The following is a 27,485-nucleotide window of genomic DNA, read 5'->3' as shown; positions in this document are numbered from 1 at the left end:
CTGCTGCTGCTGCTGCTGCTGCTATGACAGCTGATGTTTAAGAAACACTGTAGCTTAGTGTTAGACGTTCCCCCAAAGCCTCATGGGCTCACAGGTGGGCTTTGGGGAAGAGACTAGATCATGGGGGTATGTTACATTGGTTATGGGTGGTTGACACTGGACTATGGGTGTCTGACATTGATTCATGAGAGTGGCACTGTGACCCTGGACTGGGGGTGTGTGGCACTGGACTGTGGGTATGTGGCACTAGCTCATTTCACTGAGGGGATCACAGCTGGGTGTGCAGGCCGGAGGTGAGTCCCTGTGGGCATGGCCTGGAGATAGCTCTATCCAGGTAGGTAGATATGTATGCACGTACACATGTACGTACACTCTTCTCCCTGGAGCTTCTGCTCTTGGTCTGCCATGTCCCGAGCATCTCCAGTCTGTAATGCTGACTGTAGACTGAAACCTCTCCAAGCCCTGGGCCCAAATAAACCTTTCCTCTTAACTTGTAGGCGGTGGATATTTTGTCTGGCAAGGAGAATGTAATGCAGACAAAAAAGTACAGTGTTAAAATTTTACTTAAGGATGAAACCCTTGAAACATCCAACAGAGAAAAGGAAAATGATCATAATCATAATACAGCGTGAAGTACAAAGTGATGAGAGATTCCTAGGTTCGCCCTGAATTGAGGTGCAGAACAGCTCACCCAGCTGCATGGCTCACACCCTCTGGCCTCCTCTGCCCTGTGTCCCATGTGCAAAATGTCAGCAGAGCTGCTAGGTGCAGCCGCAGCACGTCCCTCTCTGCTAGCTGCTCATAGCCGCTCCGGTGTAAGCCACAGCTCTGTCCTGCAGAGAATGACTACACTGCTCCCCTCACTCCTGCCAGCAGCTGCCTGCATAACACCAACAGGACCTCACTATGATAGCCGTGAGCACATACTGCACCCCTCCATCCCCAGAGCCACGCAGCTGCGTCACACCAAAGCCCATGTGGCACTTTCAGGGTAGGATCCTGCTCCCCTCTGCTCTCACCCCCACACTCCTCCTGCTTGTTTGTGCTGCTCAAACCACACTTGACTGCTGTCATGGCTCTGTCTCGATGCCCCTCAAAGCTTCCCACGGTCAGAGGTAGGGCCTCGTCACAGATGGCTGGACCTACAGTGTGTGACACTGGGATAGATTTGTGGTGCAGTGCTAGGCTCAAGGGCACTGTGATTAAGGTGTGAGTGCTGCCAGCCCCGAGTAGCTTGGGTAAGATACTAGGGACAGAAAGACCTGTGCTTGCCCCTTGCTTGCTCATGCCTGCCTGCTTGCCGTGGACTGAAATCTCTGCAAACTGTAAATAAACAGTAAATAAACCTTTTCCCCTTTAACTGTGGCTCTGGGGTATTTTGTTTCAGGTGGGACATCTACTTTACGTTGTACAGGATGTCAAGCACATACCCGGGAAGGCTCTGTACATTTCTTTTTCATTTTTATCGGTACCGGGGATCAAACTCACGACCGCCTGCTTGCAAGGCAGATACTTATGCAGCTGAGCTAAATCCCCAGCCCCGGCTCTGTACATTTCTACAAGACTCAATCACATTGCTGCCCAAAACGGTGCTTTTCTGAGAAGCCTAACTTCTCTCTCATTCAACTTCCTTCTCCAGTGTCACTTGGGATCCACTTACCTCACCTCACTCATCTCCACAGCCCTCACCACCACCGTCACAGCACCACACAGATGCTTTTGTGCATTTCTACCAGTGAAAGGGATGTGCCATCCAGAAGAGAATTAACTGCATGTGTCGCCCATTCTGTCTTCAGTGCAGAGCACAGCACTTAACCCACAGAAAAAGAGAATGTGCTGCATGGATCAGGGCTAGATGAAGGATGGATGGATGGGTGGGTGGATGGAAGGAAGGAAAAATGGAAGCATAGACAGATGAAAGAATGAATGGAAGGGAAAATGGAAGGACAGATGGAAGGATGGATCCATGGGTGGATGGAAGGAAGGATGGGTGAATGGAAGAGAGGGAGGGAGGAAGGAAAGAAGGGAAACTCAGTGAGTGTTTGGGATAAACTGATATGGTTTTCTAATGTGAGAGTAAAGGCCTGCAGTTCGAGAGCACAAAGAAGACAGCAGAGAAAGCAATAGCTGAACTGTCCCTCCAAGCAACTCAACTGCTCCATGCTGGTCCTGATGGCACTTTCAGAGTGTAACCAAGGTCTGAGATATGGCCCAAGCTGGCTCCTCACTCTGCCCAACTACAAGCCAGAAGTACCGCCAAAGTAAACATTTTCTTTTTACCCACTCAATTTTAACTCTTACCTACGACACCCCCCCCTCGAATGTGTGCCAGTGTCCTTTGCACCTCCACGAGTGTGTATCTCACTCTGTGAAACAGATGGCTCCCTTCTATCCCACAGGTGGCCTAGATCTCCCCAGAGGTTATTTTAATCATCAAAGATGCAGCAGCACTAAGAACTGATGTACACCAGGGGCCTGGCTTTGCAATGCTGTGCGCTCACCTGGAGGGGCCGGAGGTAAGTCAGAGACCTCTTCCACCACTGCCTGTTGCTGATGGCCTGCAGCATGGCCCTGGTGGTGGTCGTGGTGTTGGACAGGACTTTCATGGTGGTGGCAGTGGTCCAGCGCAACAAGTCAGCCGAGCCGCTGCCTGGACTGTCTGGCTCAGCCTTCACCGGCCGAAAAAGCAAGAACAAAAACACACAACATAAGTAAAGAGCAGAGGGTGACAAGGTGACTGCTCAGAATGCCCAGACAACAGACATGAAGACAAAGACATGTTAAACATCATCCTTTTGGCCTGGTTTGATCTCAGGTGACACCCAGCAGGGGAACACGGACCTTGGTCCAAAGACACGGGGGTTTGACCCTTGGGGTCAAGCAGTAGGAACTCTCCTCTCTTTGCAGCTTTTGGACTCTTGTCTGGGAGACCAGCAGAGACCACGCAAGCTGTTAGGCTTCTGGCTTGTGGGCATGTCCGTAAAATAATCAACTGCAGTGTTTTAAAGTTGCAGAGTTCACAGCAACAGAAAACAAACCTCTCATTTGACCACTCCTGCACAAACCTCCATTTTATTCCTACCTCTAAAGGGAGCGAGTCCGCCGAGTAACAGTGCTCACGATTTACCCAGCCCTGGCTGCTGGTGGCTGCCTGCATTTATTCTGGACTGCTGTCACCATGAAAACAAGCCAAAACCACATGGTTTCCAATGAGTTTTTTTACCTAGGACTATCAGAGTAGTCAAAATTTTGATAAAAATCAAAATTACAAATAAGAACTTAACTATGAAAACAACCTAGAAAAATGAACGGCATATTAATAAAGGGAAACTCATGTTAAATTGCTGGTATTAAGATCAATCATGGCAGCGCCTCCCAGGCTTCAGGCTGAGCCTGGTACTGCAGCTCTTTCCGCCGCAGGCCCAGGCCCTAACAGGGGAAAAGGAGCAAGTCTCCTGACTCCGTCCCAAAGGCATTCCACTTGTGACCTGCTCTCCTCTGGATCCAAGGCACACAGTGCATGAACTCCAGGAGGGAGACTACAGTAGGAACCATAACTCTCCCACTTCTGGTTTTCCTGCTGGTGGATTGCGCGTTTCCATTTCTGGCATGTTTTCCCGAGGTGGTAACACGGCTCACGTTAACGCTGCTGTGCGCACCCACATCTCGGCAACTTGGCACTGTCAGCGCAGCACTGCAGGCAAGTTCCCTCCCAGATTCCCACCCCACCCGCACCCCTGTGGGCATCAGATCTAAAATCCTGATCTACACCATAGCAGTTGTTACCAACTCTCCTGAAGCCTGCATCCTTTAAGTGACTTTATAAGCTCTTAATTTGCCATTAAAAGCAAAAAAAAAAAAATGTTCTTTATAATAGCTAGAACTGAACTTGATTGATTCAAACAAGCAATGACCTGATGAGATCACAGCCAGAAAGCGGAGGGCTAGGTCTGTGATACTGAGTATGTTCTAGGGTGCAGGGCCCAGCTGAAACCTGCAGCTGCCCAGGGTGGATGCCTTCCTTGGTCATCTTGGAGAGACTCTTCCAGGGTGGGGGGCCACGCACACACATACGTGCTCAGTATGTGCATTTACTTAAACTAATTTATTTTTCTATGTTATAAAACTCAGGTAAGCTCACAAAAGGTGGCCTTAAATAGAACTGTAGGAGAAGAAAGGACGATATTTATTCACAGTCCCATGAGTAAAGACAATTGCCAGCATGTAATCTTTCTCTCTAACCCACACATAGGCTTTGTTTTCCTTTTTATTCTGAGACACAGTCTTATTGTGCTGTCGCTGGTCTTGCACTCCTGGGCTCAAGGGAAGTTGGCCCCTCAGCCTCTCCAGAAGCTGGGACCAGGATGTGGGAAGCCATGCCCAGCTCCAGGCCCTTTCTGATAACCCACACAATGCCTCACGCATGCCAGGACAGCACCCTACCATCCAGCCATACCCCAGCCCCTGGCTCCAGACCTTTAGAACACATTGTTTCTGAAGTAGAAATTTCCAGAGAGTGCATGAAGAGAATACATATAACTAGCTGATTTTTAACACACACACACACGGCAGCCTTCTGACCAGAATAGGCTGCCACTAGAATTCCAGAAGCCACCCCTGGGCTCACCCTAGCCACGCCACTGCCGGGACAAACGCTGTCCCAACCTGCACAGCATGGAGTATTCTGCCTGCCTTTATACTTCACATGAACACAAATTCAACACTACACAAATTCATTCCTATTTCTGTAGATAGTTGAAGACTCTTCAACACATCACTGTCTCCAATGAGACTTGCAAATACACCAGGATTTACCCTTTCCTTTGTGGATGAGCACGGGGTAGACGCCAGCTTTGAGCGAATACCAGTAATGCTGCCCTGACCACACCAGCAATTATCTTCCGAGAACAGTGTGAATTTCTAGGTAAACAGCTGGTAGTGGAACTGCTGAGACATACAGCAAGAAACTGGCCAGATTTACTACACCGAGTTGGATTTTCCTGGAGTGGCTGCACCAGTCTCCACTCTCACTGGCAATACTGAGTCGTGTGTCTCCATGTATGACTCATGATGTTTCATGCCTTCTTATTGCACGATTCTGCTAAGTACCTAACACCTTTCAGTGGTTTTGATTTGCACCTCTGCAGTGATAAGGAAGTTGGATGCCACTTCATATATTTTTGGGCCATCTGAGAGGCCTCTGTGAAGCTGTTGCAGCCTTTAGCCTATTTTCCGGTATCTTGTCTGTCTTTATTACTCACATGCACAAGATTTTGATGCATTCTGGATACATATCCTTTATTACAGGCATTAATTGTAAATATGTTTTATTATTCTGTGGATTACCTTTTCATCATCTTAATGGCACTTTAAATTAGGTAATTCAAGTTTATAACTTTGTAATTGTTCCTTTTGTACCACATCTGAAAAAATCTTTGCCTATGCCAAGGTTATAAAAATGTTCTCCTAGGTTTTTCTTGACGTGAAATATTTTTGCTCTAGGTAGAACCTTAAGACCACGTACTACCATTCTTGTATCCATTCATAAAGATTATATATGCAATTTAAATGTGTTTTCTATCATATATATATAATAATTGTTTTTGTCTGTCCTGATACAACAGTAAGCTGTTCAGGAGCAGGGGCACTATCTATGTTTTATACCCTTAGAGTATGTGAAAACTTCTGCAGTTTGGAGCTACAAGTATGTCTAAGAAGTCTGGTCTTACTACTCCATTAAAATGTTTGAGGGCATATTTCCAAAAACCTACTATGTTATGTCTATTTAGGTAAATGTTATTCAAAGAAGCTTTCATACCATATTTTCAATTCCCATTCATCTTTAGAACCTTCTTAATTGAGAGGGCATACTGAGTGATTTTAATGTAATCAACTAATCTAAGTACAGAATTAAAAATATAAACATGATAAGAAATATAATGCTTAAACAGAATATAATTTAATTTGGAGGTAGATCAAACCAATTAAAAGATACCTAAATATGTGAGCCATAAAAGCATTATTCTATTTCATAAAATGATCTTACATTTTATTTCTTCTTCACATGGATGGGCTGGCCTAAGACAGGATCTTTAGAAGACTATTTCAGAAGTTAAATGAAATTCACATACTCAGAAATCTGTGTGATAAAAGGATTTTCTGTAAGAGACTACCCTAAGGAGAATTGCAGAGGAGAAAGAAGAGGCTCATTTAGACCAGAGAATAAGCATTGAATTCAAGAGCCATCATCAAGATCATAGTGTGGCCAGAGTCCCAAAAAGGAAAATAGTTTTCTTTCAACATCATAATAATGAGAAGAGAAAAAAGACGTTAGGCAAAATTCACTCCTGAAGTAATTACTGCTGGCATTTTTTATACTCATAGAGGCACATGGCTAATTAATTGGGAATGTATAACAGTTAGAATACATTAAATCCCAAAACCAAATCAACAATTCCCAGCATAAAATTTAACATTAAATCTCATTAATGTCAAGTGTGCTACATGACTCTAAGGTTAACTCATTAAGCACTAATAATATTTTTCAAATCCTACAACAAAAATTCCATTACCAAATAGGACCACAGGAACAAGGGCAGCATCACACATGGGGGCACAGCTCGCAGCTCACGGCATTGTCAACTGTGCATGATGGACTCACTCCCAAGTCATCCAGCAATGGAAGGACTGATTTGGCAGAAGGTACGCAGCAACCAGCAAGGTGACAACAGTCAGGCAGTGCTCAACCCAACCTGCTAGCCCTTCCCCTTCAACACAAGCACAGACAGAGTTTCTCTATAGTGAAAACTTGTTGCAAATGTCACCAGCTGAAGTCGTTCAGACTGCACTCCTTGGGCTACTACGAGAAGCGCCTCCCGGAAGCAGCAGCAGGAAACACTCCATGGAGCCCACCACTCTCAGGTCTGGCTGCCTCAGCTCGGGTGCTGAAGAGCAGCCCCGGCTACCTCTCAGCTGCTTTCCCTTGCAAAGCAGGAGCCCCCTGACACTTCTGGAGAAAGTCAGTTCCTTCCCTGGGAAACTGAATGCACGGGCAGATGCACTTCCACAGACAGAGTCATGAAGAGATACGCACGGCGAGAGGCGACGACTTCAGGAGATTCAAGGACCAGCCTTCTTGAGTTTCCTAGCAATCTTGGATCGAGATTAAGGAAGATGTATTCAAGAAAAAATAGATGTGTACAAAGCATATTTCTATGCCAATTTTTAAAATTACTTTTGGTGTATTTGGATTCTAAATGCACCCACAAAGTAAGTTACTAAACACCTATTTTTGACATGCCTAGGTTTAGGACTGAGCTATGCTTCCTGCTCCTGAGGGCCCTATAGTACACTAGGAAAGGGGGGAAAATCAGGCAGTTGCCCTTACCCCAAGAAGTGAGAACCTTCCCAATCAAAGCCCATTCCTTCCCTCCCTTCCACAGTGCTCACTTGCCCACCCTGGCCGAGGACACTTCCCTCATTTGTTCATCACTATGGCAACAAGCGCCTAGGACACAGCTGTGTTCCAAGATGCTGGAAATAAGTGCAAAACCAAACAACTGCCTCGGAGAATTCACACTGAAAGAAGAAAAGAAAGAAAAGAAAGCGTGCCAGGAGAGACAGCCGAGTGACACCAGACAGCAAGGGAATACAGTGTGGCTGTGTGGGGGCCAAGGGCTTCATGTGTGAGGGCGGGAAGGTTTTCATAAGGTGATGAAAGGATTTTGCCCTAGATAGGACACTACAGCAGTGGGAGGCGGGACCAAGGGACATTTACCTTGAGGTCATCTTCCCAGTCCCCAGGCAACTTACTTGTGGCGAGAAAAGAGTTCCAATCAGCTACTCCAGCATCAGCAATGCCACCTTTAGGCACCACCCCAGACAAAAGCTATACGTATGCCCTCCACAGCACGTGTACAGCAGAGAAAGCCAGGCCCCGGTGGTCATGGAGTTTCTCTCTGCGTCCTTAGAATAAAGGCCATTTTTATTTTTATATTCTCTTTTTAACTGCACTGAAAATCCTATCAGGTGACATTTCAGAGACTCCTGCGAGGGCCAAGGGGACCTATCAACCTCATGTTAGGGAGGAAAGCATTGAGTGGAAGCAGCCAGCACAGGGGCCTAGCCGCCAGGCATGCTGGAGATGTCTGAAGGCAGAATACGGATGCTGCAGGTGGGAGAGGGACACAAAGCCAAACAATGTTGGAGAGGACAGTACTAGCGTTTCATGGGACCTGCAGTAACTTAGTCTCACTCCAAGTAAAATACTTTAAGGCAAGGTGCGCGCAGTCAGGCAAGGTGTGTGCAGTAAGTAATCACTCTGGCTTCCTTGGTGAGCACAGACGGGGGAGAAGGAGTATAAGTGGGAGGCCCATGGTATCTCCTGGGGTCCAGTGAGGCAGAATCACGAGGCCAGTGAAGGAGCGGCAGTAATGGGAAGGAGTCCAATTCCAAGTCCACTGTGAGACACAGAGCCAAAAACTCAGCCATGTGGTGCTGAGGAAAGAGTCAAGGACCACAGGAAGGTTTCTGATGAGAACAACTGAAAGGATGGAGCTGCAGTTTCCTGACATGGGAGCCTCTGCAGGAAGACCACTGTTCTGGGGCGGGTGCTGTGGGGACAGGAAGGAGCCTGAGAGCACAGTGATAAATCAGGGGTGGGGTGGGTGGAAGGGTCCAAGCTGAACAGGTGTGTAACATGAGCTCACTGGTGAGCAGAGGCAAGCTACTATGGCAAAGTGGTGAGGAGCCAAGGCCTCGCAAAGAATAAGTAAGGGAAGAGAGGACGAGAAAGATGCAGCCCCTGCTAAGCCAGGCCTGCAGCGGAAGTCCTCAGAGTGGTACACACTAAGCCACTGAGAAAGCAACACCATAATTCTGCCTGGAAGAGAAGGCAGTACCATACCCCACCCTGAACTAGCAGACCAGGCAGATGCATCATCTTCAGAAAAGTCTGCAAGTGGATTTAAACAGCAGACCCAGAGAAAAAGTAAAACCCTATGCCTTATTGCTAAAAGCTCCTTGAAAATATCACAAAACAAATGTATTAGAAATGCATGGAGCCAGGTGTGGTGGCACATGCCTTACTTAGCACAGGAGGCTAAGGCAGGAGGATCATTATGAGTTTGAGACTAACCTGAGCTACAAAGTGAGCTCTAGGCCATCCTTGACCCTGTCTCAAAAAGACAGACAAGACAGGCAGGCAGGCAGGCAGGCAGGCAGGCAGGCAGGCAGGCAGGCAGGCAGGCAGGCAGGCAGGCACAGGTGCTATGAAAAAAGGCAGGGTAAAAGTCAACAACCCTGGAATTCTAACTGCTGAGAGGAGGTGAAGAATGGAGATCTAAGCTGTAGATTCGCCAATTCTGCCTCTTCCTGTGCTGTGCTCCCTGTTTAAGCAGCAGACTGTCCCTGCTAACACAGTACCTAGAGGCAGACAGGGAGAGCTGCCCGTACGCTCAATGGTTTTGGACCAGGGAGAGCCCTGTGTGCCCGGATGGTGAAGACCAAGGGGTGCCAGCGGGCATGCTGAGCATTTCGGAACCATGCCACCCTCCTATGTTACATCAGGACTGTGCATCCAAGCCTTCTCAGAGAATGCGCTTCAGACAAGGTCAGAAACAGGAAAAGTATCTTTCTGTAAAGTGCTTGCATCAGATGGTAACAGACAAAGTGTACACTCACACTGCAGGCAGAGAAACTACACAGAGTCAGGAAACCCCCAGCCCTGAGTGACAGTGCTCAGGCACAAAAGTACATGCATTAAATGGTCAAAGCAGTTCAGTATAAAATAGAAAAAACTGGACACAGTCTAAATGCTCAAAAGGAAAGGAGATGACAAATAAATCGTGGTACACACACCCAATGAACACCATGCTCTCATTACCTCAGTGGTCAACATACAGTGAATGACGAGGCCAGAGTCTATGCACAAGAGTATAAAGCTCAAGCTGCAAAGTGAAAACAAGGACAGATTCACCTTAGTTAAGAACAAGCAGTCAGAGCAGAGCCACATAGGAAAGCTGTCTATCTCAGAAAAATGTGGAAGGGTAAGCACGGGCTAAAAGTGTTAACTTCTGAGCACTGAGATTCATCAGAGCAAAAAAAGGGAGAACTCTGCTTTTAATGTATAGCAACACCTGTGGATTAAATCACTTTTATATTTTAAAAAGCAGAAAGTATAGTCACGCCATTTATCCAGGTATACATTAATAATGTTAGTAGATGTTAATATCTTACCACAGAAAATTGCCATCTTTTTTTTTACTTTTAAGAAATAAGATATCCCATATTTAAATCTATTAAGAACAAATTAACATGAAATATAAGAAGAAACATGTGGCTCTTTTACATTAATTTTTGTATATGGTATACTGTAATGTTTAAATTCATCTTTTTGCATGTCATGTCTACCTTATTTCATATAAAAGCATAGTTTTATTATTACACATCAATAAATGTGAGAACTAAAAAACTAGATAAAAAGCAGAGGAGTAAATCTTCACAACATTGCATTAGGCACAGATTCCTTAGGACATCAAAAACATAAGCAATGAAGGAAAAATATTAACAGGATTTTAGCAACATTAAACACTCTTGCACTTCAAAAACCACCACTAATAAAATAAAAATTCAAGTCAGACATTGAGAGAAACACATTTCAAATCACAAATCTGATACAAGACATATCTGGAATAAAAAGAAAAATATACCAAAAACCAAAAAACTCTTTTAGATTACTAATGAGTCAAATGACCCAGTTTAAAAAATGGGCAAACTATCTGAATAGCCATTTCACCAAAAGAGATATAGGAATGACCAATCAGTACACCAAATGATGGTCACTGTGATTAGTTACTAGTATACAAATAACAACATGATGATGAGACACATGTGTGAGCATGGCTTTAGTCAAAACTCCAGGGACAGAGCCAGACAAAGAGCTAGGCAGTGAGGAGGGAGAACTGGAATCTAAACAAATGCCTCGTGGGAATGTAAAAATGGGCAGCTACTTTGGAAAATACTTTGGCTGTTTTTTCTAACATGAAACACAAACATGCTACACAATATAGCAATTCTACTCCTAGGTACCTGCATGAGAACTGAAAACATATTTTCATAAAGAACTTGAATATCGGCATTCACGTTAACATTACCCCTAAGAGCAAAGTGGCCACAACTCACCTGTCCATCAACAGCGAGCAGGAACTGGTGCTGGCTATGGTGCTGAAACAACTGCCATTTCACTTGCTTTTATTTAAGCACAGTATTTCTAAAAATAGTATAGTATTTCTAAACAATCCATTTAAAACACTCCAAATAGTTCCATGCGTGGACCATGCTTGAGTTTTAAACATTAATTAGTCCAATTGCATAAATGTGTGGCCACTTGAAATGATCATAACAAGTTTTCCCACAGTGAAAATGATTTTTTTAATGGGAACCCTGTACATAATCCATTTCTAACTCTAATTAGATTTATCTGGAGAAAACACCATTGGCTAAGTAATATAACTAATACTAGTTAAACAAAAATGTTAATATGCTCTAAGTGGCAGAATTCTGTTTCATCTAAAAGGCATAATAACCAACCAGAAATGTGTAATTTTGTAATTACTTCATAAAGTCTGCATTTTGTTCTATTTATAAGCAAGTATCTTGTTCAGTGAGATAAAAGCATTATCTTAAAATTTGTAGTATCCACTTGTACTAATGCAAATGCTACAATATAACAATTATATCTTTATGTTGCTTGGATATATAAATAAAATCATTATTTTCACAACTGAGGTAATGAAAGTCTTGGGCATTACACAGATTACAGAGTCAGCTCTCATTTGTGAGTTATAATTTAATGTGGTTATATCTGCTGTTAATGTTTGAAACACAGCATTTTACAGCTCACACTTTATTTTAATCTAGTAACAGCAGCTATAACATCCTGAAATGTGCTTCATGAATCAAAGCCATAATGTGTTCATTGAGGGCTTGGATTGGAACTCTCTGGGCTCTGTATCTATTATGATTTGGGGGAGAAGAACAAAGGAAGACAGGAAAGCTTTTAAGGACAAAAATACTCCAGAAACGAAGTCAACATGGAAGAATCCCTTTCCGTCCCTAAGAGATTTGCAACTCTTTTCAGAGAAGCCACAGAGGGACCCAGCCGATCCTTTCTGGTTCATTGCAGAAGTAAAAAATGAGAAACTCAAAAGCCCCGAGAGGTTTTCACAGGTAAGCTCAGGGAGCAGAGCTCATTGGGAAGCTATGGTGACTCCACAGTGAACAGAGCAGTGACACAACCCTCACCTCAGCTAAACCCGGTGGATCTCACAGCACCTGTGAGACAAACTGAAAGTTCTTCATTTTCATCCTGTGGATTTTAAAATTAAAACTCTACCTCCTGTTTTTATTTTTTAACACAGCCTAATCATTATGCGCTTTATCAAAGGTTCACCAGGCCCTATGTGACAGGCACTCTGTGAGGACAGAACAGAGATTAATGACACACTTCCAGTTACCACATCACAGCACAAAATGCAGAATCAGAAAGATGCACGCACGCTTGGGCAACACAGGGGAGGGAACACCTGGAGGCATCAAGGGAAACAGCAGGGAGGAACAGCAGGAAAGGGGCGAGAGTCCCAGAACAAGACAAGAAGGGCAGCAGAGGCAGAGGAAGGGCCATAACTACCTGCAACACCAAGGGTGCAGCAGAGCCCAGAACTCACAGACATCTGAAAGGCAGCCCAAGAGCCAGGACCAGAGACATTTGGAGGGAGATGGAGCAGGACACAGGGGACCAGAGGCCCAAAGGACCCAAGTCTTGGGTTAAGATTTCACAGAAAGAAGGTCATCAAGCAAAATAAGGAGAGATGGCGGGAAAAAGGGAAGCAGACTGTAGAGATGGAAGGAGACATGGGAGGAGGGGAAAGGGGAGTCCCAGGACTGAGATGCCATGAGTGTGCATGCCAGTTCCCCAAGACCAGCACAGCTGCGAGTCCTGAACATGTGCTAATAGAACAGCTCTTCTGAGGAGAGCAGGGCTTCAGCTGCATTCTCAGAGCCAACTCCTCCTTCACGGGTACCCACCAAGCACCGGTGGTCCCTGGCTACTGTAAGCACTGCTCGATCCTACACAGCAAATACAGCAGACAGCAATGTATTTCCATGTGCACTGGGGCAAACCAAGTAATTGCCAAGTGATATGGTAATCAATGAAAACATATCTAGGGATGAGGCGTTCTACAACCTTCGGGCTCCTAGAAATGCTCCAGCTTCCAGCTAGGGAGGACAACTACAAGTCCAGTCTGCACACTGTTGTGCATGCTCCAATGAATGCTGGATTTTTCACAGCTGTGATGTCCAACGTAATCCATACGTTTTATTTGACTATAAATGAAGGTTAAATATAACTACGAATGCAACTCCTTACTCACACTAGCCATGTTTCCAGCGCTCAAAAGCTGCATGTGACTGGTGGTTACCACTCTGGCCCGTACAGCTGTGGATCACTTCCCTCACCAGGACAGCACTAGTGGTCAGCAGTCCTGTGTCCAACACTGCAGCAGATACAGGCATAGACTTCACAAGGCGAAATGTCACCCCACAAACCTCACTGAGAGCTTCGAGTCACTCAGCACTGAAGAGGAACACACATGTGTCCAATATGTTCACCAAGTTCCTTTTTAATTCAAAAGAAATGGGACTGGCTATAGCCAACACACCAGCAACCCGAGCACTCTGGGAGGCTGCAGCTCCAGGATCCAAGTGGAAGGACAGCACAAGCAGCTTAGTGAGATCTGGCCTCAACAACAAATAAACACAAAAAAGGCTGTGTATACAGCTCTGGTACAGTGCCGTTGACTTCCCAGCACCACACAAAAAGGGGCTGGGAACTGCACACAACCTACTGTGGGCAAAGCCTACATACGTCTGCCCTGACTCCATGAACAGATTCCACAACAGAAGTTTTGTACCAAAGTACAAAAAGTACTACACAGTGCATGAGTACCAGTGTGCTCATTAAGATAGCTTCAGCCAATTTACAAGAAAAAGCCGTGTGCACCTGGCTTCTGGTCTCATGTATCTTCCAAAATAAATGCTAGAGGAGTGAACAAAATTTTACACTATGGAGAAGATGACCACTTGACGGGATAGTGTGGTAAAGAGGATTGTTATCTCTTAATTTACCCAGTTAAAACATCAGAAACTGGGCTGCTGTCATTTAAGTAAAAAGCCCAACCCCATGATGTGGGGGTCATGAAAAACTTAAACCCACATATCAAACACTGATCTACAGAAAACAACTGTCAGGGATATGTGCCTCCTCTTTTCTCTCCCAGATGGACTACCATGAGATACACATACTGAATCAGTTCCAGTAACTTGATCCATAAAAATCTCAACAAAGAAAAGACAAAGAACAAAAGTTTTGATACAAAATGGGTGATAAAACAACAGGTACTTCGCAAAAGGAATCTCTCCCGAAATAACTCCATTTCATGTAATTAGAAAAGTGACTATCAAAATCAAAACTAGAGAGCCAGCCCAACCCCTGAGTGCACACAGGCAGCATCAGGACCCTCTTACGAGCAGTCAGCTTGAGCCAGAGAAGCAGCAGCCAGCCCTACCCCTGTAAGCCTGATGGCCACCATCACGGACCTATAACCAATGTGAACTAGCAGAACCAGCCAGCCACACCACGGAGAAACCGAATTATGTCTGGAGAAGTCCAACCTGCACTCCACTGCCTCCCCAGGAACCTAGGTTAGGAGAAACCCAGGTGCCTGACCCATTCCCCTGCACTGCGGATGGGTGACCAATTCAGGAAGCGCCTCGGACCCCACAACTGGCTTGTTCAGAAGAATCCAGGAAAATGTCAAGACAAAGGAGCAAAAGGCAATCTCTGGCTTCCAGCCTGCACAGAACAAGCCCAAGAGAAACACACATGGAAGAAATTAAAAGCTGCTTACTTGAAATTTCTGGGATGATGACACCTGAAGTAAAGAAACTAGTTCATGAGTCTGTAAAAGAAATCAGAACAGAAATAATATCTCAGGTAAAGGAAGAGATGACAGGCATAATGAAAGGACTGCTGAGCATATCTTAAGAAGACATAGATAAAGAGCAGCATAGGAAAATGATGGAAAGTGAATAAGCAATATAGGAAAGAACTGGAATGCGTGACACAGATTCAAAGAGACTTCAGGAAATCAAAACTTCCATCAAAAGCTGCAAAACTGCCTGAACAGAAGTGAAGATAAACTCTCAGACCTTAAAGAAAGGATTGCAACTAGTGATCGACAAAGGAAAGATCTCTTAAAAGGAAGAAGGAACCAGGAAATAACAATTCCACGGCTGCAAGACAATGCAAAGAAAAAAGACTGACAGGTGTCAGCGAAAAAGCAGAAGTCAACACAAATGACATAAAAAGACTGTACTCAAGTAATAGCAAAAACTTCCCAAGCATGAGAAAAAGACCTGACATACAGATAAGTGAGATATACAAAACTCCAACTACCTGCCCATAATCAAAATAAATCTATACCCAGACATACAATAATCAAGACCCCAGAAATTCAGCACAAGAACAGAACATTAAAAGCTGTTAGAAGAAACAGATCTCCTATAAAGGAAAATCCATCAGAATCATGACAGATTTCTCAACACAAACCATCAAGTCAAGAAGAGGTTGGAATAAAGTATTTCAAGTCCTCAAAGAAAACAACTTGCAAAAGTATCTTCCAAAATTAATGGAGAAACAAGATACTTTCATAACTAAGAATAGCTGAAGGAATTCATGATGACCAAAGCAACCCTACAAAGAGTACTGAAGGATACTCTAGACAGAGATAAAAAATGACCATTTTTCCAGGAACAGCAGCAGAGGGAGATCACGGAATGCAGCACTCAACTGAACAGAGGGGAAAAGTAGGGAGCCAATGGCAGGAAAAGAACATGGCAGAGATGAGCCAGTGCACAGTGGCCATAGTCATTAACATAGATGACCAACAAAAATAAACACCGGCAGGATGGAGTAGGAGAGAGGATCCATCAATATGTGGTATACAAGAACATGTAACTCAAAAGGAAATTCATAAACTAAAGGTCAAAGGAGAGAAAACAATTCTTCATGCAACAGGAAACCAGGAAAAAGCCAGGGTAGCTTGCTTATTAACCAGAGAATGCATAAGAAAGATAAGGTATTTTTATATAATGGAAAGCTACTCAGCTAGAAAGGACAATCACAGGGCTCTGTAGGTAAATGCATGCAACTTGAGATCATGTTCATGGGTGAAATGGTTCAGACTCACATGGATGAAAATTGTGCTGTCCCGCTAGTGTAGGAAACTGAAGGCAATGGTGGGATCCAAAATGTACAACAGATATTGTGACAGTGAAAGGGAAGAAAACGTCTAAAAAGGGAAGGTGGTAGCCACCATTAATTTCCCATTGTCTTGTTTTGAAGTTGGGGACCATTTTCATTGTTCTGTTTTGTTTAATTTTATTATATCTGATGTTATAGGTAGCTATTTCAAAGATAAGACACATTAATATAGTCATTATTGATTTCTTGCTAAATTCCAGGGGCTTTCCTATTATCTTGTTTTGAAGTCCTCTATCATTTTCATTGCTGTATTCTGATTGATTTTATACTGTTTCATTTGATTTTATTATATTTTATAGTATAGGCAGCTACTTTGAAGATAACAAGAGGCATAATAGTAGCCATTGTTGATTTCCTATTATTTTGAAATGCTGTATTGCTTTTATTGTTTTGTTTTGATTGCCTCTATTCTGTTTTATTTTGTTTAGTTTTATTTTCTGCAAAACAAAAAATAATTTAAAAATCATAACTAGATACCACTACATGCTTAAAAGGATAGGTACTGAAGAACTGAATTGGCATATGTGATAATCCCATTGTCATGGTTAGGTTTGGTAATGTCAACCAACTGGTTCTGGGATTGCCTAGTGGATTGCTGGAGGATACTTGTGGATGTGTCTGGGAAGGTCATGGAGTCGTGGTCTTGGAGGTCCATGTCTGGTCCCTGGCCACTTCCTCTGGTGCTGTTTTCCTATTATTCTAGCCACCACAAACCATCTTTGCTCCACCATCTTTGTTCCACCACACCCTACTGCCTTGGTGTTCCCGCCTTAGAGCTAGATGACTATGGACTGAATCTCCTGAAACCGTGAGCCAAATTAAACCTCTCCTCCTCTAAATTGTGGGTGGTGGGTACTGTGTGTCAGCAATAGGAAAGCTGGCTAATATACATGCACTGCTTTAAAAGTATGATCAGTTAAAATAAAAGTACTTCAGCATTACCTGGTTAGATTGGATACATCTACATATAACAATGCACACTTTCAGTGCCAGGCATATTTGTGTACCCATGCCTGCTACAGACATGTACACAATGATTATTTTTTGACGTAAAATAGAAACAAGTGTCATTCAACATTACAATGGATAAACTGTAATACATATTCTAATAGCACAGATGAATCTTGTAAGCATAATATTAACAGTGTAACATAAAACATAAACAAAACATAACATAAAAAACAGATAAAACAGTATAACATAAAAAACCGAAAATTACACTACTGTGTTAGAGTGGAGCAGGTATTAAATTATTTAAAATAAAAATAAAAACCACAAAGACTGGTTATAGGGGCTAGCCAGGAGAGTGGTGATCTCTGCAAGAGGACAGAAGGGCGAAAAGTTCTACGAGAAGAGGCCAAGAGACCCAGTAGCTGCTTACATGCTACTGCTTTACCTGCAAAGGGACTTCATGGATTTTTTTTGTTGGGGAGGTGATAATTTGTTGAGCTGGACAGTTCGGTCTTGTGACCTTTCTGTATAATGTTACACTACACTCATGGCATGCCCCACTCACACTGAGGTCAGCTGATCCATCTCATCTCAATGCACTCCAGCCACTCCCCAAAGTGGATTCCATCCCCTTCAGCTCACCTCATGAGGGGCCCTGCCAACCACTGCCGAGACACTGACACCCTCTCCTCCTTCCACGTGGATTTGGGAATTCACTCTCTGGTAAAGAATCTGAAATGGGAACAGGTTAGGTCACAAAGGAGATGCATTTTTAAATCTGCCTCTCATCACAGTGGAGGCTTTAAACTGAAAAGTACTTTCTCCTTTAGAGAGAAAAAACCGCTGTTTCATGGAGCACAGTGTTTGACACCAGGCTTCCTTCAGGACTTTATAAACAGCTTCACAAGGAAGCAAGAGTTTCAGGAGTGGGAGTCCACAGTGAAAAACCTGACAGACAATGCAATGACCACCTGTGAGATGGAAATGTGAACTGTGAGGATGCTCAGATTGCTAGTGTTGCTCAGTGAGCCTGGTCCTCTCCAAGCCACATCTGAGCTGTGCATTTTAGGAAATTTCAGCATCCCTAGCCAAAGCCCAGGCCCACCCAAGGGGCCTCAAGAAGGGGGCCAGTACTTCTTTACCATGACCATTCCCACATGATTTTTATTGCAACTTCTTCACAATGTAACTATCCCCTTAGACTCAACAATTTATTTCTTAACTTACTTCCAATTTGTCTTGAGGTAATCTGTGCCATTTGCTATACATTCCCAAACCTCTTATGTGTGACAACTGGGTTTTCTTCTACATGTTAGAATTCTCACATTACCAAAAACCCAGAAAGCCCACCAGGGTACCCTGGAGCACTCACTTGGGCCTCCAGAGAGCTCCTGGCTGCCAGGAGCAGTTCAATGCTGCCTGGTGGGCAATGGGTCAGTGCAAAAGCCAGGAGCTCCTGTCGAGTGGCCAAGTCTTGGTAGCCTTCTGCCTGTCCCAGCTGGCTGCAGACATCCCAGCTTTGAGAGTAACCTGCAAAACCAGAACAACAGCAAAAGAATGATTTCTGGTAGCAAAGTAACACTCAATATAAGATGAGAAACAAAATGGACTCCTGCTCAGGTTTTACAAAGCAGAACTATAGTTATTAGTGATACATTTGGCAGCAATGTGTAAGAGTCTAAGAGAACAAAGACTAAGCTGAGCTCTCACCCAAGGCGTTCAGAGGTACTCCGGATGTGCTACTGACTGACTTCCCAAGCTTAGATTAGCTGAAAATGAGCACAAGCTCTCGCTCAGTATAAAGGTGGCTATCTCGATTCCAAGGCTCAGGCCATGGTCCTATCCAGCTGCTCAGCACTCTGTGCCCTGCGCCACTGCAAAGGGACAATGATAACCCCTCCCTCTGGGTTCCTGAAAGAACAGTATTTAAACTGCATCTGAAAGTGCACAGTGCTACATAAAGTGACAGCAAGACCAACAGTCACATGGGAGCGTTCACATCACAGGAAAAGGCAGCCCACCAAGGACAGGGACAGAGGGAGCCACCGACTCCCAGGAGAGGTCTTTCTCCTACACAATGTTACTATGTGAGCGCTTCAAACACATTTCTTTCTTCCTTATTCAAAGGAGCTCTGGTTCAAAAGCAGCTCTTCTAAGAATAAAGGGTTCAATCCAGAATAACTTCTCCCAAATACATGAAGTAAAATTTAACTCAGGTACTACCCTGACAGTTGTAGACTATTACGGCAAAGCTCTCTATATAAACCATTTGTATTAATATGACATCAATTCAGGATCCATGATGATTCCAAACTTCATGAAACAAAACTGCTTCACTGACACTAAAGGACGCAGCTCCTCTATGGATTAGCACTTAGTGCCTAGGGTGGGACGTGCTGTCCTGAGTTTTTCTAGGTTGGAATGTCTATAACAACTGCTATAGGTCTTCTCCTTCACCAGACCTCAGCCAGGTTGTCCAGTTCCTCTAGGCTAGGCCTCGCCCCCACCCCCACTGGTGGACCTCAGACCTAAGTGTCATCAAGCCTGGTGCCAAGCCAGCAGACTGCAATGCCCACATCCTCGGAACTGCTCCTGCTCCTCCTTTCTCAGTCACGGCGTCCAATCATCCAGGCCTGCCTTCAGCACACACCCCATTAGACCACTGAGCTGGAGCACCTTATTCTGGACATCTCTTCTTAGTGCTTTCTGCCCATGATCCCCTGGGTCTGGTTCTGGCTGCAATGCTCTCCTATCCCTATTGCACTAGGGGCTATATCCATCCAATCAGTCTTCCCAGTAGGTGTCTGTCCAGGGGCAGCAGCAAGACTTTGAAGCCTGAGAGAAAACAAGCAAGCAGCTACAACTTTTGGCACTAAGACTAGACAGCAAAGCAAGCTTTTGGTGAAGCAAGCAAGTCACTGCATTCCTTGAGATAAGAAGGCAGGGTATGTGGGAAAACTGGATGAGGCTGGTGCCAGCCAAGATAGTCTGGCCCACAGCTGACCTGAACTCTGAAGTCCAGCCCACTCATAACTAACTTTGCCCCACCCGGGGCCTCCCCCTCCTGAAGGAAGGTATGACAGTTAAAGGAGACCCTCACTCCCTCCACCTGCTTGCCCTGACCAGGCTCCCTGTCCTCTCCTGGCTGCTGCCTGTGGAGCAGCCAGCTGCATTTCCTTCTAACGTACACGTTTATTAATCCTTGGAATTGGCCCTCCACCCTCTGAGCAGCTGACAGCTCAGACTACCTGGTGCACCACAGCAAGAGTCTCAACAGGTATCACAACAACCCTCAAGGGAGCCTTCCTCATCATCACAAGTGCCAGCAGGGTTTCTGGCTAAGAGTTGTCGTACACACAGGCACAGGTCAGGCTGGGACACACAGCACAGTGGGGCAGCACATACCCAGCATGTATGAGGTCCAGGGTTTAATCCTCAGCTCCAAAGAAAAACAATAAAAGTGCATGGATCATTCCCACACAACTTCATGACTTCAGGATGCAATGGACTGGGCTTCAAGTACTCACTCCGGGGCAGAGTACTAGGGACAGGCAAACAAGCGGGTGCAGGGTCCATGGGACGACTGCTTCCCGTCCTACCAGGAAGCGAATCCTCCAGGTAAGACGCCTCTACCACAAACTACCTGCCTTCTGGGAACAGGAATCTCAATTCCAACACAGAAAGTTTTAAGGATGCAAACTACTCCCCAACTTTTCAACATGACCTTGAAAAGCACTGGACTCAAAGAATAGAAATACTGACTATGGAATCAAATATTGCATATACTTTAAAAAAATCTTACTTTTTCATTTATGCAGCAAACACATAAAATAGTATGAAAATAGTTTACGTGAAATTGTTCTTATGATTATGAACACAGTTTCAACACAGAATCAAGAGCAACCACATCTCAGATAAAATGGATGGCCCAGCCCATTACAGTATTAATAGATACACACCCTGCAGATATGCTTGTGGCTGCTGAGTAAATGTGTCCATAGCAGAGCTATGGTGAGCCTTCCAGAAGCCTGGCTGCTTTCAGAACCCACCTTCCCCCACCTTGACACACATGCAACACATGGCACAGGACCACGCAAGCGCTGCTCACCCATGGCCATCAGCTCCTGACAGTGCATGTTGGCTGCTTTGTAGTCATGGAAACAGAGGGCCTGCTGCACCAACAGGGTCAGAACCTGCCCACGCCGCTCTTCTGAGTCCTCACCTGCAAGCACAGATAAATGCTTTGTGATCGTAGCGTCAGCAATCCACCTAAAAGCTCATTGGCAGTGATTTTCAAATTAATTCAAACACAAAACACATGGGGTAGATTGATTTTAAAGGGTCAGGGGGCAAGAGGGTAACTGCAACTCTGACTTCTCAATCTACCCACTGTCCATGGGAGGAGCCTCAGCTCTGAAGAGATCAATGATGAATATCAGCTGCTAATTAAACTATGCAGATGCAAGTCTAAAAGCAGAGCAGTCTACAGCCAACTGAGTAGCCTTGATATCACTAAGGTAAGGGAAAGAGAATAGGCCCATGCTTTAAAAGCAAAGATATAAATGGGCTCACAGACAAAGTGAGTGGATGAAGGTCACACACAATGTCACAGGGCTTATCTTAAAGATCCCACTGGTACTTACAAAATGGGACATAAGTGTGGGCAGAGTGCTGACGATGCCGGGAGGGCCCTTCTGAGCCTGCCAGACCCAGCCTGGGGTCCTCTAGGCTGCCTTCACCCCAGAAGTGCAGCCCAGCTGCATACCAGTCTGTCCCAGTGACACAACCGTGGCCCAAAGGATGTTTTTCTGAGCCTGATATTCAGCGAAAAAGACGTCAGGAATGACAGATGCCAATCCTGCAGCTTAGCATTCCAAAGCCTCACCTGCAACCCTCAGCAGCTCAGCAAGGCCAAGGAGCTTGGCAGACTGCTTGTAGCAAGTGGGGGACTGCAAAATACACTCCTTTATGAGGCTGATCCGGTCAGCACGCAACCGCACTACAAAAGAAAAGACAGTAGAGGCTTTTAAGTGGGGTATTGCAAAATGATGTCATGATTACCCTAAGATAAGGCCACCAGACAGAATGAAAACCATTTCCAGACCAATGGAAACTAAGGAAAATGTGCATTACAGAAACAATAGAATTAGCATTGCCTCTGAATAAGTAATGTGCAAAATGGCTATTTTCTACATAACCAAACTTCTAAAGCCAGCCAATGAATAATCATTCCAAAGGTACAAACATGTATCATCTTTTCAAGCACCAAATTAGGACACACTTTAAAGGAGGCTGTATTGTCGCAGCAAATTTCATATCCTTCCTGTAGTGCCAGTCCCTCCACCCTAGCTTCATCCCTCAAAACCCACCCCACATCCCACACACCCCTTTTCTACCTCTGTGGCACCACTATTCTGCAGGGCAGGGTCATGCCAGCAACCACTGTTTCAATTCAACAATGTTCTCTGAAAGTTAAGCCCATTCCTCTGGTTTAAGGTAGACATCCAGGAAATGGACCATGTTTCATGCAGCAAATTCACATTATGAGAAAACGAAAGGCACAAAGTAAAGAAAAACCTTTAGTTAAATGGCATCAAATATGTTTTGGGAATACATGGTGCTTATAAAGTGTAAGTTACTGCTTCCATTTAAAACAAACAAACAAAATATGCGTTAAAAGACACACAGCCATAAATTCCCTCAAGCTCCTCCCCTTCACTTCAGACGCACTCATCCTACTGTCTGTGCCACTTCCTGCAGCAGCTCTGGAATCCTCTTTCCTGAGGGTGTTCAGTTGCACTGTCCTGGCTGTCTTGATGCCCTGCATGGACTCAACATGTGTCCCTTTCATGGTCAGTGTGACTTTGGGGGAAGAGCTGAAAGCTGCCCAGGGCCAGATTCAGTGACTAAGGTGGATGAGGACATAGTGTTGTGTTTTTATCAGCTGCCTTTCTGCGGGATGATGCTCAGCAGCAGCAGTCACCAGATTTTTTTCTGTCTCCTGGTAAAGAAGCTCAGGAAGGAGTCCAGTGCTGCTGCAGAAAGCAGCAACAACAATGAGATGAGTCCATCTGAAGCAACGGGAGGATCTGGGAGTCATCAGTGGCAATGTGTCTTTTACTGTACTACCAGCCAGCTGTGAAGGCCAAGAAGATTTGGAGTTTTTCACTATAGCACAATCTATCTCACAGACACAACGTACACAGCACGCACGCACACATACACAAGCATACTTTTCCATAACCTACTTAAAACAGTCATGGGTATTTTCCTGAGTACCAGCTACAGATTCGTGGATTTTTTCCAGGTTCAGTAACACATGATGACGATCTTACAGGTACGTCACCAGCCTCATCCAGTGCTCACGGTAGCACTTGCCAAGAATGCTATCACCCCAGTACCCAAGGCCCGGAGTTCTCACAGCCTTCAGGTGAATCACCACTCCCACCAAAGGGCACACTAGCTTCAGCCACTCGGCTGGGAGCTTCCTCACCAGTTATGCTCTAGGTCAGCTCAGTAAATCTAGCCAGGAACTGAACCCCACAGCAGAGATGGACACACAAGCCCAGTGCTCTGTCTCCTGGTGTTGTGAGCAATGCAAGCCAGTAACACTTATGTATATGAAATCCATTTGGAGAATGGGATTCTAACACTGTGATGACTGTGTTCAAATGGCTTTTTACCTTATTTATGTATTTCTGAACTCCTCTGTAACTGCTACACCAGCTCTCTTACTGTTGATTTTATGGCACAAGTAACTATATTTCAAAATGTGATTTCTCAGTTAATACCTTCAAGCCTTATATGTCATTATTTGTCCATGCATTAAGGGAGTGTTTGACTTCTGAGATTCTTTGAAAGATTGAGTTGGCAAAGTTGAGAAAAAAATGCATGTACATATCTGTTAATAACTGAAGATACCTCATTTTTCTATAGCTCTTACACTTACATCTCAAATGCTTTTTAAATTATTAACACACACAAACACACACACACATATCTCGGGAAAAGAACACATGAACACACTACCCTGCCTACCGGTTTCGTCACAACACTCGGCACAGACAGCAAATGCCATCCGAGCACAGCTGAGAAGCAGCCAAGGCCGTCATTTGGGATGGTGTTGGAGTCCACAACATAGCTACTGTGACTGTTTTGAAGCAGAACTTCAGGCTGAGCAGGACAGGAGGCATGAATGTGCAGCAGGTGGTCTCTCCCTGAGGCGGGAGAATTCTGTGAACAAAGGACTACCGCTCACAAATGGAGGGCACAGGGCAGGCCTCCTGGGTCTCGGTTCCAGCTGTGTACCTGTGTCACCTTCAGCATGAGACCTGAGCTTCTGGGGCCTAGACTTTATCACCCTAAAATCAAGCAACACACATAACTGCCCCTGGAGCATCTTCCAAATCAATGAATGTGTGTTACCTCTGTCAAGCGTACACGGAAACACTCCTAGAGTCTAGGACCACTAGGGAATGGTGTCTCGGTATGTTGGGATAGTGCCAGGCTGTCCAGGCAACACTGTGTTCAGCCCCACGTGAAGAAGGTGACCTTCAAGGTGCCGCCATCCACCACAGGTGGTGGAACTCAGCCACATGTCTGCGGGAGGCTGGTGGAACTGTCTTTTCATTAGTAATTATGGCTATTAAAGTGAAGGGAAGAGGCATTGGGAAAGGGGGAACAGAGAGGTATGGGCAGAGGTAAAGAGGAGACTCAGAGGAGAACAGGAAAAGGAACGACCCAAAGAGGAAGGGTGGCACAGCATGAGAGGGCAGCGGCAGCATAAGGCCGAACCAACTCTACAGTCACGTAGAAAACCCGATCTGTGCCACAGGACCACGAAGATGACAGTGCATCCTGGCCTGAGGACGCACAGCCGATCCTACCGAGACTCCATCCAGCTCACTCAGTGCCTCCACTTGAGAAGTGAGAGGAACATGGAGTGTTGGGAGACTGGCCCGGCCACCGAGGCAAAGTAGCAGATGATAGAAAGCACACCTGGCGTAACTGAGTCAAAAACCACGCACTTGAGCATGAAGAAAGTCTGACACCAACAGTGGCACCCAGACCACAGAGAAAAGCACGCACATGAAACAGACACTTCCCAGGGGACAGACACAGAGTCCTTCCTCCACACTGCTCTCTACTGTCTTCTGTTCACTTGTTAACGACAGCTTAGTTCGTGACACTCATCTTTGTCTGATGTGAAATACCAATCCTGAAGCGCAGGCAGACAAGGCTCCAAGATGAGGCACAGTGACAACACAGTGCCAGGCCTGTGGCCATGCAAGTGCTGAGCGGCTGCACCAGCATGCCGGGAAGGCGGAGGCACTGAGACCTGACAAGGACCTGCAGCTCACATGGCTGGTGTTCTCCTGGCCACAGGGCCCTGGCATCCCTCTGAACAGGATCCTTAAGGTACAGGCTGAGCAAGACAGCAGCCGGGACCTTGGAGCTCCAGCTTTCCAGAGGCTGCCAGGCTCGGGCACTTGCTCAGAGCACAGGCAGGGCCACAGGAGCGAATCATGCTGAGCTTCACAGCTCATCTGCAGATGCTGCCGGCAAAAACACTGCGTGAGTGCCCCAGAAAACCAGTTTCAAAAGTCAACAGCAGGTGAGGGACTGGGAGAAGACATTTCTATACTCAATCACTCTGAATTACACAAGGTATGATCAAAATACACAGCACAAGTTTAAAATGCTAAAATCCTGTCACAGTAAAAGACAACTTGCAATTATTCTCTTTCCACTGTGCTCCCTTGTTTCCAGCACACACGTCCCCTCATTCTTGTCACTTTTTGCAACAGCTCCAGAAATTCTCTTTCGAGTGTCTTTACGAGGTGTGTTCAAAACTACTGTGAGTGCTGCCACTGAGCATGACTCCATGGAGTGCAGGCCTGGGATCATTTTACTCAAGATCTGAGTCCCTGCTTCCTACTGCCTGCCTCTTATTTGGCTCTTTACTTATACTGTGGGCTTCTCACATATGAGAAGCTGTGTGGTATTTAAGCTTGTGTGTCTGACTTATTTCACTTAACGTGGTCTCCTGCATATCTATTTTCCTACAAATGACTCAAGTTCATCTCTCTTTATGGCAGGGTACTGTGCCATTGTGTGTAAATATTCTTTTTCTTTATGGGCTGACAGGCATACCAGCCACTTCCAACATTTTACTGTTCTGAGTCATGATGCATGGACTGCTGTACTGTGATATCTAGAGATGGAAGGAGAAGGAGGGAAAGGGAAATAAAAAGAATTGATATATTACGTACATGTGCCTATTTCTCACAATGGAAGGAATCACTACAAACTACAAACATGAACTAATAAAAACAGATACACATAAACACACATAGTGTTATGGTGTGTGCACAGATGTCCACCCAAAGCCTCACGGGGCATGGGGGTGGGCTTCTAGAGTTTCAGAGTGATTCACAGTCCTATACTGGAATTAAGGCTGTGAGCGCTATGCCACACCCATCCTAAGACATACAATGTAAGGGACAGAAAGAGGCATGGGTGTCTCTGTCTCTGTCTCTCTCTTTCGCTCCTCACTTGTTGCTTTTTCAGTCTTTTGCTGCCATCAACTGTTACCCCTCTGCCATGAGGCACCCTGCTTAGAGCCAGCCAATTATGGACTGAAACCTCTATTAACTGTGAGCTAAATAAACCCTTCCTCTTCTAACTTTGGATGTTAGGTATTTTGTCTCAGCAAGGAAAAAAGTAAGACACATAAATAACAAAACAACAGAAACACATGACACTGTATCTCATCCACCTTATTTCCTGGATGTGCACTGTGTGACTGACTTACAGCTCTTCCCCAAAGTCACAATGACCATGCAAGGGAGACATTTTAAATCCATTCAGGAAATGGAGGCAGCCAGGTCAGCACAGCTAAAGACCCTCGGGAAGAGCTGCTGAGAAAATGGAGGGAGTGTGTTCAAATGAGCAGAGGATTTTGAAAGAATTTGCGGCAATGTGTCTTTTACTGTAATAGAACTATAAAAAATCTAAACGTTTACCACATATTCCAATCATGCTGCATATAAAAAGCTAAAATGCAGATACATGTATATATACAAGGTCGAAGTTGTAATGACTTAATAAGAGATAAAGATAGACCAAAAGATGCACTGTGCTCTATTCT

General features: G+C 45.0%; 1 pseudogene; it reads right to left on the bottom strand.

Annotated features, from left to right (window-relative positions):
- LOC100714246 (NBAS subunit of NRZ tethering complex-like) overlaps nucleotides 1-27,485 on the bottom strand; it is a 188,411-nt pseudogene that overhangs the window by 90,839 nt on the left and 70,087 nt on the right.

This window comes from Cavia porcellus, unplaced genomic scaffold, assembly GCF_034190915.1.
Source record: "Cavia porcellus strain 051 isolate PalLab524CR breed Dunkin Hartley unplaced genomic scaffold, mCavPor4.1 scaffold_38, whole genome shotgun sequence".
Lineage (NCBI taxonomy): Eukaryota > Metazoa > Chordata > Mammalia > Rodentia > Caviidae > Cavia > Cavia porcellus.
Note: the sequence above shows the minus strand (reverse complement) of the source record. Positions and strands in the feature narration are given on the sequence as shown.